We start from the raw sequence: 13,472 nt of genomic DNA on the forward strand, positions 1-13,472 counted from the left end.
GTCGGTTGTTGCAAAATATGTTGTTAATTTCGATATTCCGAAATGCCAAATAGTTCCTTTTTCGAATACGAATACAAATAGTGTGCAATATTCGATTCGTATTCGAAACTTCTAATGTTCGCCCGCCCCTACTTCCCCCCCCCCCTTTTTTTTTTTTAATGGAGATGTTCTCTGACAACCGGCTTTAGCAGCACACAAAACACAGCGCAAAATTTTGTTAGCTAATATTGTTGTGTCTATGCTATCAATGATATTCATGCAGGTGGGAAAAATGGGAAGCTATGCTTGAAATGTGAAATGACACGCTGAAAGTAACAGCAAGAACAGCGCCCACTACAACACCAAGCCACAGGATTGCAAACTAATACTCAATCGTTACACCCTATATGCCCTTTCGAGCCTTTCTACTATTCTCGTAACGGAGTTGGCACGCCTCGACGACCGGCCGCTTTCTGAGCAGACGATTTTAGAATGCCGACTGATACGGTCTTCACAGCAGAAGGCGACGAGGGCGTTACTGAAGTTCCTCCGGTCAAGCGACCTGTTTGAACGACTGTGACGCTCCTGAGTTCGTTTGTGTGTGTGTGTTTTCTTTTTTCTTAATCTCCTTCTCTAAGTGTTTGCCTTTTCTTTATGTTTCTGTCCTCCCATTACCCCTTCCTAAGTGTAGGGTAGCAAACTGGACGTCTACCGTCCGGTTAACCTCCTTGCCTATCGCATCTCATTTATCTCTCTCTCTTCTCGAGTATGCAAATATATAAAAAAATTACTTGCACATTCTTCGAAAACGTCTTCGATGCTCCAATGTGCACTCTGACAAGACTTTCCGCTCCAATTTTACTTCTTTTAAGCGCAAACTTATAGCATAATTTCTTTCACCGTCACCGCGTTTTCCCCTTTTCCCAAATGTGGGAAATTCATTGCTTCTTTTATTTCATCTTCCCTTGCTAATGGACGGGTATCGCATTACGCACCCCTGTATATTATGAGTAAATGAGGCACCGGAAAAAAAAAAAGGGTACAAGCTTCTGTCGCTATAAGAGACGGTGTAAAGCCCACTATGCTGTCTATCCCCGCACTCCCACATGGTTTGCGTTGGTTTCTTCTTAAACTGTGTGGGTACATAATGTCTCACTCACTTCAGTGTGTGGTTCCTTCACCTTTCTTTATCCATATATATTTCATTATCCATATACACACCTAACCGTTTTTATCGCTTGATTTTTTTTCCTACGTCTTGGGCCAGTACTCGTTCAGTTTTCTTTTTTTTTTCTCTCTCTCAAGTCACCGCCTGCCTCCACACTCTTGCGTTTCATCAACTGAACAAGCGCCCCTTTGCTGTCCACCCTGTTGTCTTACACTGTAGCCACAGTACTTTGCCTCCCGATTCGCTTCCCGTTTAATCGTGCCTACTTACTTACCTGTTATTTTATTTTATTTCATATTTTTTATCGGTGTCTCTTTTTATAATCTCCTCACCTGTTGTTTCCTATTATCATTTCATTTTCATTCGGTCCTCATTAATTCATTGCCACGCCTTTGCACCCGCTCCCTCCAAGCCAACTTCCTCCCTTAACTTCGCCTTTCCTCGTTTCGTTTCTGCTTTGACCTTTCTTCCCTATTTTAACCGCCTCCCCCCCTTCCCTACATGCTGGCCAGGTGACGCGCCGTCTGGTCCTCCCGAACGCAGTAGCAGGGAGGAATTTTTTCTCTACTCCCCCGCCTTTATTCATCTTTTCCCAATAACCCCGCTTCCGAGCGTCTCGTCCCCACATCGTTGTTGCTGCCGCCGGAAAGCGATGCACTACTGGCGGTTGTTTATAGCTCTGTGGCCATGCGGGCTGTGTTCAATACTCACCGTAGACGGCTAAGCGCACCGCGGCCATTTTAAGCCTCGTTACAATTCTTACGGAGACGGCAATAGAGACAGGCTCCACGAAACCTAAGTCAAAAACGGTGTACACTGTTAAAGAATTTACGCACTTAAAAGTGAATTATTGTGTGAATCGGTGCATAACTCGCACCCTTACACTCGTTTTAAGTGTAAGGGTATGAGTCATACGCCGATTTGCACACTTATCCCATTTTAGGCGTGTAAATTATTTTACAGTCTAGGCTACTTTGCTGTCCAAACAAGATGGCGGCTGACCAGATTGCTTGGAAATTCGACGGGAAGGCCGGTTGCACACAAGAAAATGTGGTCATTCATTTTTATGCGCCTAATTGTAAGCTACGTTGTATTTTTCGTAGGTTAAACACGCAAAATGCTAAAATACAGTGACAACGTGCTTTTCTGAGATTTCGTTGTTCTTGTTGCTGACGCGAAATAGCGTCACGTCGGATAGGCGTCTGTCTTAAATGGCGGCCAGGATTGGAACACACGCATGGACAAGCTTGAGAACTTGACGCCACAAAGTTGTGCTGGCGGTGCTGTCAGATTTCTTGCAGGCACAGAAATTTCTGTGAAACAATACCACCATGAATCTTTCCTTGGCTGTTCTTTTGTCATAGTTATGTATTTAATATTTTCTTTACATAACTTTCTGGGCAAAACACTTCTTTGAATTTTACCCACAACTGCTTGGGGCCACACATAAGTAGCCTGCAGAATTTAGTGAATAATATAAATATTATTGAAACGTGACCAAGTTTACAAAAGCTATATTGCAACTATTGTTTCGAAGCGGTGAACAGTGATTGAATATCAACGTACTGGTCCGCTTTTTTACGCCCGTACTATTTCTGTTTGTTTACTTCTTACTTACCTCATTCTTACTTCATTCAGCTCTCTTTCTTTTTCTTTAATTACGTCTAAAATACGAGAACGTAGGCCTCATTATTAGAGCAAGGTTCCCTAAACAACTTGGCTTTTCGGATATCACGCTGGTTTTGTAAATTTTACTCGTTATCTTACACATTAAGTTCCGTGCACAACCGTACTTTTGCTCGACTTGCGCTGGCCCACAGCTGCACGTGCCACGAATTCCGATTTGCATTGTCATTCTAAATGGGGCTAAGTTCCCAGTTTGAATATTTATTATGAATACGTGGTGTAACGCACATTATACAGAAAAGTATATAGGTATAGAATACGAGGTCCCAAATTAAATTCACTGTTGCGGGACCTCTCATATTACGCATTGAAAAGCTGGAGTGGTGTCTGCGGACAGCCGAGTTTACGCCCACGTTGACGTGTCTAATGACGCGGTGTTATAGATCGGCTTTGCCCCTTCTCCTACGCCGCAAGTCAGCCGCGCGCATTCACTGCACGGAATTATAAAAGAGGATCGCGCACTGTGAGGTCCGTGAATGTCCATTGCCGGCCGCTCTCTTCCTGGCCTTCTTTTTTCTTTGCCGTGGCAGTGCGGATGTCGTCGACGTCCGTGGGTGTTCGGGTTCATCAATTTCCGTTAGCGCTTAAAAGGGGGCGAGCGCAACGGCATACAAGAAGAAGAGGCCATGAAAGGGACAGGATTTTGAAAAATAAAAAAAGACAAAAAAGGAATGGAGTAACGGAGCATGCTGGGTCCCCTGTCCACTGCCCAATGGCGTTCTAAATGCGAATACGACCGGCATCGCCCGAGGCGTTCCCCAGTCCTGTTTCTTTCTTATTACTTCCATCGATTCGTTTGCGTGGAACGCCTATTCGCTGTCGTCCGTTCGCTATACCGAGTATTTCTTTTATGTTTTCGCTTTTTTTGAAGTTCAATAATTCGCCACCAGGGGACCGTCCGGTCGCTGGTGATGTTCTTTCTTCCTTTGCTCTTCCTTGGTGTGTTCATTTTGGCGTATGGTTATGGGAAATTTTATATATAATCTTTTTTTGTTCTTTTCAATACCTCTGTGCAGGACCTTCTGCTGGCTCCGGTGATTCGCGCATTTCGGACCCGCTGGCCTGTGTAGAATTTGTCGTTTCTTTGGGTTCGGTGGAAGAAGTCTGGAAGGGCGGTAGGCAGCGTCATATTGCTCGTGCGTCTTCCTGCGTGGGGTTGATTCGAACTCGCCTTTGGCTCTTCTTTTCTTCCCACTCTTTCCGCGCGTTGAACGGGGGGCTTGTCTTCTTGAATGTGCCCTGTTCTTCCAACGAGTGTGCAAGAAAATGCAAAAAAAAAAAAAAAGTGATTACCTTCCTTCAGGACTTATTTTTCTTGAACGCCTGACGTTTGTTTTTCGCGCGAGCAATTTCCTGCGTTCTCGGTGTTTTAACTCTATTTTTTTCCCGCTTCTCTCTCTCTTTCTTTTTTTTTTCCTCAGAAAGACGGGCACTTCATATAGCAAACTATGACATAAAGTTGACCACATCGTATTTTAGTTTGCATAGCACGCGGTCCTGGGTCTGCACCGACCGGTCAACTTGACTGTCATTTCGTATATAAAACCAAGCAACAAGCTGCAGGACGCTTCTACCTCCTTCCAAAATCATAAATTCCACCCGGAACTTCACACCGCTATACCCAGGCGTCCGATAGTATCGAACAACAACACCCCGACAGAAAGCCTCTCTACATTTCTTAACCACTTCCTTGGTGACTTTCCGAAAACACTTGCGTCATTTGTACAAGATACCCCCCATCTACTCAGAATTATAGAAGACATTAATACAAAAGACACACTACCGCAAAACATAATTCTCGCAACACTAGACGTCACGGCCCTGTACACCAACATTCCAATCCCTGATGGTTTAAACTCGATAAAAGAAACGCTGTCCAAGCACAATGCACAACACTCTATTGAAGTATACTTGTCTCTTCTTGAACTAGTTCTGACGTATATTACTTCGAATTTGAGGAAAATTACTATCTACAAATACATGGGACAAGTATGGGCACACCTTTTGCACCAACCTACGCCAACATATTTATGGGTACTCTAGAAACGGATTTCCTATCTCGTGCACGCACAAGCCCCACACATACCTACGATACATAGATGATATATTCATAATATGGAACATGGTCAGGAAAGTTTAGATAAATTTGTAACTTTCCTAAATTCTTTTCACACAACAATAAAATTCACATCGGAATCTTCAAATGAGCGCATAAACTTTCTGGACACAACAATATATATTGATAATGGGACACTAAAGACAACGCTGTATAGAAAACCTTTTGATAAACAACAGTACCTAGACTATACAAGCCACCATCCCAGACATTGCAAACAAGGTATCTTTAAAGGCCAAGCCACACGACTTCGTCGCATTTGCGTTGAAACCATGACTACATAGACAGACTCGATCACCTTAAGGAAACCCTATCAAGCAGGAACTACCCGAACACTGCCCTTCAGAAAGCCTACACCGCTGCAACCAAGGCTTGATCGAGTCAAGGTCCTCAAACCCCGCCCTAAGATCACAAGGACAACAACGCCTCTTCTTACTACTAAATTCTCAAACGCACTCCCCAACGTGAACAATATCCTCAGGAAATACCACCCAATTCTCACCAGCAACCAGAAACTTAATAAGATCTTTCCCGACCCGCCCAGAGTAGCCTACAGACGGAACAGTAATTTCAAGGACATTCTTGTACACGCCAAACTAAGGACAAAGACGAAGCCAACATCCGGTCCCTGTGGCCGCTCCAGGTGTTCCACATGCAAACATATTCAATCTACTACTACAGTAAAAAGTACAGCGTCAGATTACATTCACAAGGTAACTGCGAATTTCACCTGCACGTCCAAGAAACGTAGTCTACTGTCTAGAATGTGCCACTTGTAACAAGCAATACATAGGTGAGACTGGACAAGAAATGCCACGCGACTCAACGGCCATCGCGCAGATACAAAACACAATTTACCTAAAGCAGTAGCCAGCCACTTCAATGAGCACGGCCATATATTTGATGAAGCAAGACTCTATATACTACAAACAAATTTTCGTTCACCTCGCGAGAGAAAATATACAGAATCATACCTCATACACAAGTTTAAATGCCTGCACCCCACGGGATGAATTTATCGCGTGGCAACTTAGAATCGCTAAAAGCATAACATAAACCTTAAATTGTTATACCATTAACAAAGGCGCAAAACAAGTTAACCTCCAGCTAATCCGATGCTCAACCTCACCTATTCTTCATTTCCAGTTCTTCACTTGCATCTCCCCTACCACTCAATTTATTATCCTCCTCCATGCTTTACTCATTGATAAACCATACTAACGCTTCTCCAGGTACACCTGTCCCCTCAGTGTTCATGTTTCAAATTATATTTCTTCCGCTGTCACTCACCTGTGGCGGTTTTTTTTTTTTTTTTTCTCTCCTTTTTTTTTTCCCCCTCAACCTCACCTATTCTTCCATTTCTAGTTCTTCCCTGCATCTCCCCTACCACTCAATTGATTATCGTCCTCCATGCTTTTACGCATTGATCAACCATACGAGCGCTTTTCCAAGTACACCTGTCTCCCCCCCAGGTTTAAATTTCTAAGTATATTTTTCTACACTGGCACCCTCCTGCGCCGTGTTTTTTTTTTTTTTTTTTCAAACGCGCGTTGTTCTCTTTTTTTTTTTTTTCTTCTCTCCACACGAGATCCGCACCGAGACAGTCCAAAATCCCAGACGCCAGGATACCTCTTTCGGCGCCTTGACCACTCAAGGTCTCGCCAATTCTGTATACCGCCGCGACGACGCCTATGGCGAACTAGTGAGGCTAACGTCCCTTGACGGACCAAGCTGCTCCCTGTCAACCACAAAATTACCCGATGCATTGATGCTACGCTACTCAAGTCATGCTTTCAACTCGTATTGTGACCTGCACACTGACCGGCTCTTCAGGGACCCCAAACGCACGCCGACCACGATTCCTCCGAACGCTCACTCGCCTCTCGCTCCCCCAACCCCCTCTGACGGTGGTTTTCTCTCTTTTTTTTTTTTAATATAATTTTTTTTGTCACTTTCTCGCTCTCCCGCTCTTGTCCCCTCGTCTTAGAAACCGCGCCTAGCCAGTCAAGCGCCGGCCCCCAATTTTCTTTTCAGTCTCCCCCTTTACAGACAGCCACAGCGGACATCGACGTGACGTCACTCCACTAACCCTTTAAAACTAACCCGCCGAGGATGACGAGGCCGCCTTTGACGAAGATAGGTCCTCCTATCGAAACGTTGGCCAGCCTTTCTGAGGCACCTTATCCCTGTTTATAATCCTTATTCCTCCTATATATACATAGGTACTGTTTCAATGCTTTCCTCTCTATACACATTTCTGAGCCCTGCAATCTTTCGAATGCCATTCCTAAATGGTTTTCCTTTTGATTCTACCCATTGCACCTGCCCTATTTCTTTTCCATCTCCTGCGCTTACGCGTTACACGTCTAGGGCGATTCGGCTATCTACCTCCTTCGCCCTTTTTCTCGGAATCCCAATGTCCCATCATGTCTACTGCCTGGTACTGCCTGGACTCAACGTCACTTATCGACCTGAAGCTGCTTCTATCTCTAGTCTCTTCTGCACTTCGGGTATACAAACCTCGATCGGGATGTTGTCCATCCTCTTATTCTGGTTACTCTGAATCAAGAGTTCTCTAGTCGTGAGCTTTTTCTTTACGACGTCACGGGTGCTATCGAGTCTGCCTGCGTCCTTCCCTTCAGGAATCATCATGCAAACACCAATATTCTCCTCGTTTTTCCCCTTAGCCATTGTCTCTTGACATACATCACAGGACCTGACGTATCTGCTCTCATCGCTCTGTACCCCGATTCAAAAGAAACCTTCTGTTATATTTTCTAACGTGTGTTTTATTCCCTGGTGACCGGCCATTACATTACCATGCCCTAGCTTCAGTACTTTATCTCTCAGTTTCTTCGGGGCCATCAACTGCTGCACCTCTCTTCCCGAATTGAACACACACCTCCGGTATAATAAATCGTTCTTCTTAAAAAACGCCACCACGTTTCAACTTCTTTTCCTTCGTACCACTTCTCCTATCTTCTGTACGCACTTCTGTAACTACTGGTTTTTCTCCTGTAGTTCCTTAAATTCAGCCGCCGTTATGCTCAACCCCTTAATGTTCGGGACCTGCAATGGTGTTAACGGTTTAGTACTCTTACTCCTCGCTCGCGTTTGTACTGCCGCCGCTACCTCTACCTCAGGTGCCTGCTCTTCTAGCGCTTCTCTCTTTTTCCTTTTCTCTACCTCCTCTGTCCTCTTCCAGTTAAGGTCTGGGTCTTCCGCCCTTCTCACCCCTGATACAGTCACCGACCATCAAATCATGCGCCTTTCGCTGCAGCGGATCATGACTTCAAGAAGCAAACACACAATAGCTGTGCGAAGACACGATTCTCTTTCGTGTTTTGCCGATTCCTGTGCAATAAGGATCAACTACATCGTTTTGCATACATGTCCTTAATCCGTTTTCTCGTCCTCAAAACTTGTCCCAATATCTTGCACCACTACCTATACCTGTAACGGAAAGGGGGGAGGATGTTGGCTTGGTGACACCACGCGTGCATGTGCACCGCTGGCTTGCGGCGATAAAAAGACGAGTCCTGTGTGTCTCTGGGGTTGTTGTGACAGACTGTGTATCATCTCATGATGTGTGAGCAAAGCGTGTGTTATTTGTGTGGTTGATCGGTTCTCCTCCTTGATGAAGTCAGGAAACAGCAAGCTGTACTCAGAGTGAAAATGCAATTCTTATGTCAAATATTCGAGACAGAGCCCGCGGCGGTAGCTGAGGTCTACAATCATGATGACTATATACTGGTAAATACATGAACAACATACACTTCTCTTAAGATAAATGCACTAAAATAGGAACATCAGCCAATGTTTATCGCTGTCCGCCTAAATGAAAGCTGAAAAGAGTATTAACTGCGTATTCTTTTGGATGCGATAGTATTTGCCAGATCTATTATGTGGATCATCTAAATGAAATTTTGTGAATGACTGAAATATGCAAGTAGGATCCTCACGGAAGTTTTCTTTCCATTGTACTTCTTGTGTTGTCCACAAAACTGAAGTTTCAGATGAAGCGAAAGCCATGTTTTTTATTTTCCTTTATAATTCTATGGCTACTTCATCCGTTTGAATCCTATCTATCTATCTAGTCTCTTATGCCGACCCATGCGCCCCAAGTTGACTACCACAAGGGGCAACTAGCTATGCGTCCTGGTCCTGATGCTATCTGGGGAGTTCGGTGATCGTCATTTATTCTTCGTGATCCCACTCTCACAATGATGTCGTCATCATTCCTTCAACACCGACCTAATTGCCCAAGTCACCTACCACATTGGGTGACGCATCCGTCCTTGGTTGCGTCTTAACACTACGTAATAACATTGGGTAACTAGATACGAGCTCGCAGTCATGATCCCACCGTTGTTGTTGCGTCGTTATTTAAGCTCCATCATTCGGCTCTCATCATGCCGTCGTAGTCACGCCATCCTCGTTATGCAGTAGTCTTTCATTGTTTGTCCCACCGTCGTCCTGATGCTGTTATGCTAGTTGCAACTTGGCCACTTAAGTTTCGTCATCTGGCTATGGATATGCCGTCGTCGTCATGTCATCGTCCCTCACACAGACCTCGTGATACAGTTGTCGTTACTACATTGTCGTCATATACTCGTTGTCATGCCACTGTCTTCATACCGTCGTGTACCGTCGTCGTCATTTTGTCGTCATCGTGAAGTAGTCCTCCGGCATTTTTTTCCATACCGTCGTCGTGACACCGGCATGAGGTCATTCCATCGTCGCCATTTTAACTTCTTCAACCGGCTCTCCTCATGCCGTCATTCTGTCGCCATCGTTGTCAATCCTTCTTCGTCAAGCTATCGTTTTATCAACGTCATCACTTGGGTAACATCATCCCATCGTCGTCATGTCGTCGCGGCCATGCCGCTGTCGCCATACGGCCTTCTTGGATCTATCGACACTAATCATTCTAAGCCAATGTATTGCATTAGGCCTTCATAATTCAATCGTGATTATACCACCACTGCCATGCCCATCGTCTCCATTGCGTTGTCGTCAGACAGTTGCAGTCATGCAGTCGTCGTGATGCCGTCGCAGTTGTTTCACTGTCATTCTAACTTCGATATCGTACTCTCGCCACGCAGTTGTCATAGTACCATTGTCGCCATTTCGTCGTCGCCTAGCTTTCCTTTACCATCGTGATCGCTGCCATCACGTCATCCCATTATCGTCGCTGTCACACCGCCTACGTTGATGCACCGACATCATTGTTTCTTCGTCATCCTGTTGTAATCATGCTGTTGTCACCCAATCGTGATTATGCCTCCATTGTCATGCAATTTTGGTCAATGCGTCGTCGTCACACGTTCACTAATGAGCCTCAGTTGCGATAGCATCATCGTCATGCCGTTGTGGTTTAGCCATCGTCTTTATGCCCTCGTCGTCATCTCATTACACCATGTCCTAGTCTTCCCGCCGTCCTCGCTATATCATCGTCATTCCTTTGAAATCGTCATTTCATTATCGCCATAGCGTCATCGTCATACCGCCTTTGGCGTTTCATCGACGTTATTCCGGTGTCGTCACTGCGTTGGCTTCATACAGTGGTCGTCGTTCCGCCAGGCTCGTGCGCACCCTTGGCCAAGCGAGTGTCAAAGCAAAATGGTACAATGCCATAGTATGTCGCATAAAGCCAAAGAAGCTGAAGTCCCGTAATGGCCACTGCAGATGGTAAATATACGTAACCTCAGAAATACGGTGTGTCAATGCACTGCTCACCTTTTTTGTCTTCCTTTTTTTAACGCCGTAGTTCCCCCTCGTTGTTATGTTGAAATGAAGCCCTTAATAGAGCTAAAATTGCACATAGAGGCCCATGTTTTAGTGTGATTTGCATTTTTTACCTACTTAGGCATTTCAAATATATCTTTCTAGCCTTTTAGGCCAACCTAGGGAAGCGAGTTGTCTACCAGCTTGGTACACTAGATATGTGTTCGCGATCATGATAGCTGTCGTGTGTTACATCCTCTCAATCTAACTTCGTCATCGAACTCTCGTTACGCCTGCATCGCCTTGATTTCTACGCCGACCCGAAAGGGCAAGTTGACTCACAGCTTGGGCCACTATGGATGTGCTCGAAGTCATGATGCCGTCTTAGTTTTTGCATCGTCATCATTCAAGCTTTCTCATCCTACTCTTGTCGTGCCGCCGTCATCAAACCATGGTTGTCATACAGTGCTCATGTATCCGTTGTGTTACCTTCGTGATGGTGTTTCATTGTCGTCATCGCAGATTCGTTATGCGACTCTCGTCATGCCATCTTCGTCACACTTAGGACAACCCAGTGATTTAAGGTGTCTACTATCTTGAGTTATTAAGTATGTCCTCATGGGCATGATGCCACAATGATCGTTTCATCTCAGTCATTCCAAGCTTTGTCATTGGACTCTCGTCATGCCATTGTCAACACACTATTGTTGTGATGCATTCGTTCTGATACCGTCGTCTTGATGCCATCGCTGTTTCCGTCATTGTCATTCATGCTTCGTCATCCGACTCTCTTCACGCCATCGTCTTCATATCGTTCGCGTGCAATCGCCTCTTCGTCATACAGTCATTCTCGTGCATTGGTTGTCATACCGTATTGGGATTTCCATGCGATTCTTCCGTCGGTCCTTCGATCGGCTTCATTGTACTTTCGTCATCTGAATATCGTCCTCCCATTCTCGTCACGCATTCCTCGTCATACTATTGTCGTCATGCGGCCGTCGTCATGCTGTACTTTTGCCATCATTACCACTTCATAAACATCATGCTGTGGTGGTCCTGCAGCTTTCTTTGTTCAATTGACATCATTCCTTCTTCGTTATGTTATCTCAATCATCAGGTTGTCACTGCATTATGATGCCACCCCATTGTCTAGTAATTATCGATATTGCAGTGCCATTAAACAGGCGCTGGCGATCACCCATGCTCCTAGAGTCGTCGTTATACCATCGTCGTTATGCCATTGTTTTCATGCATAGGTCGTCATGCCATTGTCCTAACCCTGTCATGGTCATGCTGCTGTCATTTAACCATCATTATCATTGCAGAATCACCATCTCACTGTCGTGATGTGTCGTCGTACTGCCTTTTCCGTTCCATCAATGTCATTTATTCTTCGTCATTACATTGTCGTCATTGCTTCATGACGACAATGTGTGACCACGGAGCCCAAATTGTCTAATGTATTTCGCCACTAGAGATGTGCTGCCTGTTACCATGCCTATCGGACATGGAACGCTGTGTATGGGGCCGAAAAGACAATATGTTTCTTGCTGTCTGACCTAGTAGTCAACATAGATCACTGGTTATATGCGACTCGGTATGTGCGTGAACAGACAACTTACACTCTTTTTTAATGCGATTAGAACTTTAAGGCACTTCACGCACTTTCTGGCCGCTAGCTGTGTAATATATCTATCCATCTATCTATCTATCTATCTATCTATCTATCTATCTATCTATATATCTATCTATCTATCTATCTATCTATCTATCTATCTATCTATCTATCTATGGCTCGAACCATTTTTTCCGCCAACCTGCATCACTAGGTAATCTATGGTCGAATGGGTAAAGCATTCAGCTGCTGCGTTGGGTGAACAGACTTCGAAACGAACCGGTGGACTAAATTGGGGCAGTGGCATGCGTACCTATGAGCTGCTCTTCACCGAACCTTGCAAACGCCGACATGGGTAACTGGTAACGCGGAAGTGGGGCGGTAGCATTGAGTCCTCTTGGATGAATCTTTGACGTCGCCTTGGAGGAATAAGTATGTGCCCTTGCCCATTGGGGATATCGCCGCTTTTCCTCGAAACTCTTTGATACCAACTCGGGCCACCCTCTATGCGCCAGTAGGTGTGTGCCATTTTCAGTGAAGCTCTTCAATGCCTATTTGGGTCGCTCTGTATGTACCACTTACTATGTGTGCCATTCTTCATTGAACCTCGTTGACGCCAACTTGGGTAACTATGTGCCACTTAGAATATGCTGCCCTTCAATGGCAAAAAAACATTTCTGGGCTGCTTGGGCGATGTCATAGGCTTGTAATATATAAACAGACAAACATGTCTAACCATGGAAAAGAATCATTGCCTTCTCAAGTGCTTAGTTGAGGCTTGATAATTGTTTTAGTAATTTCACAAGGAGAGAGCTCAGCCGGACAGTGAACAGCTACTGAAGGAACGAAAAACAATTCGTGGTTGTTTCTGGAAAGTAAAAAAAAAACATACGTATATTGGACCTTTTCTGAAAATAAGAGAACTTTATCAAAGTATTTTCAAAGACAGTCTTTCTCAGTGAGTTGCCACCGCGTTACCGTATAGGGCATGTTTCTAATCTCTCATCGAGCTATGCCTCTCATAGTAGCCTATCGTGGAATGACGCAGCTTGTTCAGTGGCAACAGCGAGAGAGCAATCAGGCTGCGTACACAGGTACCTCATAAAAAACACATCTCTGCGGCGGAGAGACGGCTTGTCGATACATTGCTTCAATGCTAATCGCTGTAACGTCGACGTTTA

Source organism: Dermacentor silvarum, chromosome 5 (genome assembly GCF_013339745.2).
Source record: "Dermacentor silvarum isolate Dsil-2018 chromosome 5, BIME_Dsil_1.4, whole genome shotgun sequence".
Taxonomy (NCBI): Eukaryota; Metazoa; Arthropoda; class Arachnida; order Ixodida; family Ixodidae; genus Dermacentor; species Dermacentor silvarum.